The sequence below is a fragment of the Triticum dicoccoides genome, chromosome 1B (assembly GCF_002162155.2).
Source record: "Triticum dicoccoides isolate Atlit2015 ecotype Zavitan chromosome 1B, WEW_v2.0, whole genome shotgun sequence".
Classification (NCBI taxonomy): Eukaryota; Viridiplantae; Streptophyta; class Magnoliopsida; order Poales; family Poaceae; genus Triticum; species Triticum dicoccoides.
The window spans coordinates 389,251,854-389,259,298 of NC_041381.1; positions in this window are offsets into that span (position 1 = coordinate 389,251,854).

Here is a 7,445-nt window from a genome sequence, read left to right on the forward strand (position 1 = left end):
TCTATTGTATTCGATGAATCTGTTGTTGATGTGTGCTGTCTATATTTTGTCAAATTATACATTTTGTAACCTGTGCAAAAAACAGAAAATAAAAAATAAAAAAAACCTAATATTCATACTAATGGCGCATCACATGACAGTGCGCCATAAGTATGACAAAGCATACTAATGGCGCATCACTGGACAGTGCGCCATTAGTATGCCGCGGTTACTAATGGCGCATCTCGTGGTCGTGCGCCATTAGTATGCCAAAGCACCTGGGTATACATGGCCCCTGGGAGGCATACTAATGGCGCACCGTGGCCTATACTAATGGCGCACCAGTGGTGCGCCATTAGTATACCAGATACTAATCGCGCACCACTGGTGCGCCATTAGTAAAAATTACTAATGGTGTGCTAGTAATGGCGCACCAGTGATGCGCCATTAATGGCCAAATTAGGTGCGCCATTAGTAGCGGTTTTTCTAGTAGTGCATAGCAAGCATCGTCAAAAAGGGGTATTTCAAGAGAATCAACAAGATCATAACAATCATCATAGCAATCATCCTTCGGTAAGCACAAAGGGGAATTAAACAATGTATGAGTTGAAGAGTTACTCTCATTAGAAGGTGGGCACGAGTGATCAATCCGCTCTTCCTCCTTTTGTTCTTCGCTCTCCTCCTCATCTTTTTCATCCAATGAGCTCACAGTTTCATCAATTTCTTCTTCCATAGACTCCTGCAAAATATTAGTCTCTTATTGGACAGCGGAGGCTCTCTCAATAAAATCATCAATATCAGAATTGAATTCATAATTCTCATAGCAATATTCAGGTCTGTAAACAACATCATCAAGATTGTCACACTATTTAAACAAAGATTCAATTTCATAAGCACCCATAAAAGAAACGAATTCTTTCTATTTGTTCCACATCGTAGTAATCATATATACCATTAGAATAAGAAGCCAAGGTTTTATCATCATTAAATTTGCATGAAAAGGGAAGGTGTGGAGCCTTCATCCTAGAGCAACAAGTATAATCATATCTCAAGCATAGTTCCCGAGCATACCAATGCAACATATGAATTTGATCCCATAATAATTTCCCTTTTTGAGTCAAGTGATAATCCCTAAAGTATTCACATTGATCCAACATGTCCCCCATTACATAATCGAATGAGTTTTTCTCAGGATTATTAAAGTAGTACATAATATTTTTCACATGACTAGCATCGAGGGTTTTAGGAGGTTCCCCATCTCCATGAGTAGCAAGTACACCTATTTTTTTGGTATTTTGTGTTCCATATCCACAACTAAAGATAGAGAACAACTTAGAACACCAAATAAAAATTACTTAGTGATAAAGCAAACAAGCACACACAAGAATATTCACCCCACGCTATAACTCCCTGGCAACGGCGCTAGAAAAAGGTCTTGATAACCCACAAGTATAGGGAATCAATTGTAGCCTCTTTCGATAAGTAAGACTGTCGAACCCAACGAGGAGCTAAAGGTAGAACAAATATTCTCTCAAGTTCTATCGACCACCGATACAACTCTAGCACGCTTAATGTTCGCTTTACCTAAAACAAGTATGAAACTAGAAGGACTTTGTAGGTGTTGTTGGATAGGTTTGCAAGAATATAAAGAGCACGTAAATAAAAACTAGGGGCTGTTTAGATAAATAAGTAATAAAGTTAGTATAGCGAGTGTGGAAAAGTGGTGGTCGGAGTTGTGAAACTGTCCCTAAGCAATTGACTACTTTACTAGACCGATAGCAAGTTTTATGTGGGAAAGGCCACTGCTAGCATATCATCCTTGACTTGGAATTCTATGCACTTATGATTGGAACTATTAGCAAGCATATGCAACTACTAACATTCACTAAGGTAAAACCCAACCATAGCATTAAGATATATTGGTCCCCCTTCAATCCCGTATGCATCAATTTCTATGCTAGATTGAAGCATCTGTCACTCTTGCCCTCCAATACATAGTCCTATCAGCATACAACTAACCCTATGGTGTGATCCACGCACGCGCTCATATGATGGGCACCAAAGGACAACAACATAACCACAAGCAAATTAAATCAATCATAGCAATTCACCAATTACCGATTGGACAATGAAAATCTACTCAGGCATCATAGGATGGCAACACATCATTGGATAATAATATGAAGCATAAAGCACCATGTTCAAGTAGAGGGTACAGCGGGTTGCGGGAGAGTGGACCGCTGTAGATAGATGGGGTAAGGTGATGGAGATGTTGGTGAAGATGACAGAGGTGTTGGTGTAGATCACGGTGATGATGATGGCCCCGGAGGTGTTCCGGCGCCACCGGGATAGAGGGGAAGAGAGCCCCCCTTCTTCTTCTTATTCTTCCTTGACCTTCTCCCTAGATGGGAGAAGGGTTTCCCCTCTAGTCCATGGTATCCATGGCGTGGGAGGGGCGATAGCCCCTCCAAGATTGGATCTGTCTCTCTGTCTCTCTGTTTTTGCGTTCCAGATTCTGCCCTTTCGCCGTTTGTTATATTTCCGGAGATACGTAACTATGATTGGGCTGAATTTTGGACACAATATCTATCCGGATATTAGCTTTCTTGCCACGAAAGAAGGGCACCAACCGCCTTACGGGGTGGCCACGAGGGCCCAGGGCGCGCCTGACCCCTTGGGGCACGCCCTTTCCTCGTAGCCCCCTCGGGCATCATCTCGCGTTGATTCTTCTTCCCAAAAATCATAAATATTCCAAACAAAATCTCCGTTAGTTTTTATCCCGTTTGGACTCCGTTTGTTATGGGTTTTCCGCGAAACAAAAAACATGCAACAAACAGGAACTGGCACTGGGCACTGAATCAATATGTTAGTCCCAAAAAGAGTATAAAAAGTTGCCAAAAGTATATGAAAGTTGTAGAATATTGGCATGGAATAATCAAAAAATATAGATATGGTGGAGACGTATCACTCTCCAAGGGTTTTCAGAATATTTGGGAATTTATAGGGCGAAGAAGGGGCACGGGGGGCCGCCGAGGTGAGCACAACCCACTAGGGCGTGCCTAGGGGCCCAGGCGCGCCCTAGTGGGTTGTGCCCCCTTGGGGCACCACCCAGGTGCTGCTCTTTCCCAATGGTTCTCTTCTGGTCCATAAAAGATCCACAAAAAGTTTCGGGGTGTTTGGAGAACTTTCATTTCTGCACAAAAAACAACACCACGGTAGTTCTGCTGAAAACAGCATCAGTCCGGGTTAGTTCTATGCAAATCATACCAAAACCATATAAAATTATTGTAAATATGGCATGAATACTTCATAAATTGTAGATCCATTGGAGATGTATCACCTGCCTCATCACGGCGGCGAGCAGTGACCGGAGGAGATGCACTCGGCCACAGGGACGGCGACACGGCGACAAGAGGTAACAGAAAAGAGAGGTGGGTTGGGCCGGCTCGGGCAGCAATAGGTAAGCCCAGGTAGGCCCTCTTCCTTTTTCTGTTTTTCCTTTTTATTTGTTAAACAGAGAGAGGAAGGAATATTTGGGGCATCCAGATGATTTTAGAAAAATGTGGAATTAAGCCCAACAAATGTATTGCATTTTTAGGCACATCCACAAAAAGTTTGGGGCCAAAAGGAGAAGTATAGGAATTTTTGGAAAATGAAAAGGGCCAAAATGGTTGCTACTAGACCATTAAATAATTTCTAGGGGCAATTCGGGAATTCCAGGAATGTGGGATTTGTTATTATAATTGTTCTGGGATTATTTGCAATATTATGCACATTTTAGTTTTGCAGTTTGAAGAAAGAAATATTTGACTTTATTTCAAGCATGAATTTGAAGTTGGATTCGGGACAGGTGGCATTTTGACTTAACTTGATATGATGACATGGCACATTAATTAGCTTGATGACAGGGTAAACATCTGGGGATGTTACATCCCATCTCTATCTTGTTGTGATGAATTGAGTTTTCCCTTTGGGATTTGTTATTATTGGATTGAATATTTTTATGGATTTGAGAGCACTCGATATATGTCTGGCATATGAATACACATGGTGATAATGGGGTATTATATTAATTTGCTTGATATATGTTTTGGCACTCAACTCCCAGATTCCTGAGGTGACATTGGGGTAATCTGTGCATAGGGGTTGATGCACGTTTTCGTCCTACATTCTCCGGTAGAAATCTTGGGGCATTCTTTGAGGTTCTTTGTGTTGGATTGAGTATTATGAATCTGAAATTGTTTGATGCATATCGTATAATCAACTCATGGATACTCGTGGCGGCATTGGATTATCTAGGTGACATTAGTGTTGGTGGATGTGTATCATATGGTGTTATTTTAGTACGAACTCTTAGATAGATCGATCGCAAAGGATAACTTGGTGTTATTTTAGTATGAACTCTTGCATAGATCAATCAGAAAGGATAACTTTGAGGTGGCTTCGTACCCTACAAACAATTTCTTCTTATGTTCTCTGCTAGATAAAAACTTTGGAGTGATTCTTCATTGCACGTTGAGGGGTGGTTATGTGGTCCAATTATATTAGCATTGTTGAGAGATTGCACTAGCGAAAGTACAAATCCTAGGCCTTATTTCTAAGCATTGCAATACTGTTTGTGCTCATTTTTGTTATTTGCTACCTTGCTGTTTTCTTATTGTCCCTATTAGAAAAAAATCAATATCTACTATCATTTCTACACTTGTATCACCATCTCTTTGGCAAACTAGTGCACCTATACAATTTAGTATTGTATTTGGCATGTTGGGGACACAAGAGACTCTTTGTTATTTGGTTGCAGGATTGTTTGAGAGAGACCATCTTCATCCTACGCTTCCCACAGATTGATAAACCTTAGGTCATCCACCTGAGGGAAAATTGCTATTGTCCTACAAAAATCTGCGCTTGGAGGCCCAACACGAGTCTACAAGAATAAAGTTGTGTAGTAGACATAAAGCTCTTTTCTGGCGCCGTTGCCGGGGAGGTGAGTGCTTGAAGGTATATATTTAGATCTTATAATCAAATCTTTTAGTTTCTTTTTTATCACTAGTTTGGTTTATAAAAAGAAAATTACAAAAAAAATGGATTGAGGTGGTCTCATATTGTTCATATTTATAATGTTTTTCTTGAAAATGGTGGGTCGGAAAACTGTGCTTAATTGATAGAAGAAGAATTCAATAAAATGTTTGGCATAAAATTCGTGAATGATGAGCTTGATTGCAATGTTGATAGTATTAATTCTTTGAATGTCCATGATGCTAGTGATATGCAAAGCCATAAGCTTGGGGATGCTATGTTTGATGAAGATGATATTTTTAGTCCCCCAAGTTTTGATGAGAATATTCATTATGATGATAGCATGCCTCCTATTTATGATGATTACAATGATGAAACTGGCTCTGGAAGAGTGTCAACTCTAGATAGTGATCCCACTATTTTGGAGGGTGTTGAATCTTATTGTGATAATTATGAAAGTGGATTTGGCGAGGTCATGACTTTTATTTAGTGATGGATCCACTATTTCAGAGGAGGTTTCAATTGATTATGACAACAAAGTTGCTATCTATGATGATTATGGTGATGACATGTATGCTATATTGAATAATGATAACCATGAAACTTGTCATTATGATTTTAAATTTCAATCACATCATAGTTATTTTGTTGAATTTGCTCCCACTACTACGGATGAGAAGAAATTTGCTTATGTGGAGACTAATAAAATTTCTGTGCTTGTGGATCATGAAAGGCATGCTTTATGTGATGTTTATCACTACAAAAAAAAGACACATCCGTGACATTTTGGGCCGAACAATTTTTTTTCCTATCATACTTATGACACTTCTATGACGATAATTGTGACAAAACCCGATATCATCATAGATGTGGTGGGCTCCTACTTCTATGACAAAAAATCATGACAGAAAATGGGCTTTTCGTCCTGGGCATGCTAGAGACACAGCTGCATGACATTCTTTGGGCCGTCCATGATGGAAAAAACCATGGTAGAAGCAAGGGCGGGGAAAATTTCTGGGAGTTCCTGGTTATGGTGGGTGGTTGGGGGCCGAGCGATGCGCGTCTCTCTCACACACGTACGCGCATGTGTGCAAGGCGTTGGGCTCTAACTCAACCCGAGCGAGGCGTTGGGATCTAGCTGAACCCGAGCGATTACACTAGCTACGTTACAAAACCCGAGTGCCTGAGTGATTCCTTCGCTACTGCTGCTAACTGAAGCCGATCAAACCCTGTTGCCTCCTTCCCTTGATGAACAGTGAGCGTTGTTTGGGGGGGGGGGTTGGATGAACAGTTCCCGGTGGGGGTGGATGAACATGACAGCCGTGGTGTTGCCTCTGGATGAACAGGACCCCGATCGAGCCGCTTGGGGATGGATGATCAGGACCCCGTGGAGGGCTGGTTGAACAGTAGCCGGTGGAGGGCTGGATGAACAGTAGCTCGTGGAGGGGTGGTTGAACAGGACCCCATGGAGAGGACTAGTTGAACAGTAGCCGGTGGAGGAGCGCACGGTGGAGGCTGGATGAACAGGAGCCCGTGGATGAACATTCACAGGTGGAGGCTGGAGGTGGTCGACGGTGGATGAACAGTAGCCCGTGGAGGCTGGAGGAGGTCGACGGTGGAGATGAACAATATCCCATGGAGTCCCGTTTTGCGGTACGCCACAGCCCTCCCGATGAACAGGACCCCCTGTCTCGACCGTAGCGCTCCAACACAAGTCCGTTTCCTCCGTTTTGCAGTACGCCACACCCCTCCCGATCAACAGGACCCCGTTTCGACCGTAGGAGGTCCAACGGAAGTCCGTTTCCTCCGTTTTGCAGTACGCCTGACCCCTTCCAATGAACAGGATCCCGTTTCGACCGTGGCTAGTCGAACACAAGGCTATTTCCTCCGTTCTGCGGTATGCCATGCCTCGTTTTCATTGGTTATTTCATACAAGCCCTCCCAATGAACACGACGACGCATTCCGTTCCAACCCAGCCGGTTGGCTCCCCATGAACACAAGACAATGCAGTTTCTCCGTTCTGACCCAGCCATGTACACGAGTCCTGGTCGTACTTATGCGCGAGTAGGCGTTTGAGACCCCGCCTGTATGTACTTACGTGGCTGTATTTTCTTTCTTGCACCCTGGCCGATGTACGTATGTGTACATGCTACGTGTGCGCCTCTACTACAACACGTGCACGCCTCTATATCGACACGTGGGCGCCTCTACATCGACCAGTATATACGTACATGTTCGCGACCAGAATGACAATGCTACGTACGCTTCGACCAGGTGGGTCCCGACTGTCATGCACTTCCTTGCGCGCGAAGATGTAGCTGGTGGGTCCCAGCAGTCAGGGGGCGAATCATTTTTTTTGCCCGTAATATGGACGCACTTCCTTGCGTACGAAGATGTAGCTAGTAGGTCCTAGCAGTCAGGGGGAAACGTTTTTTCATGAAATACGGTG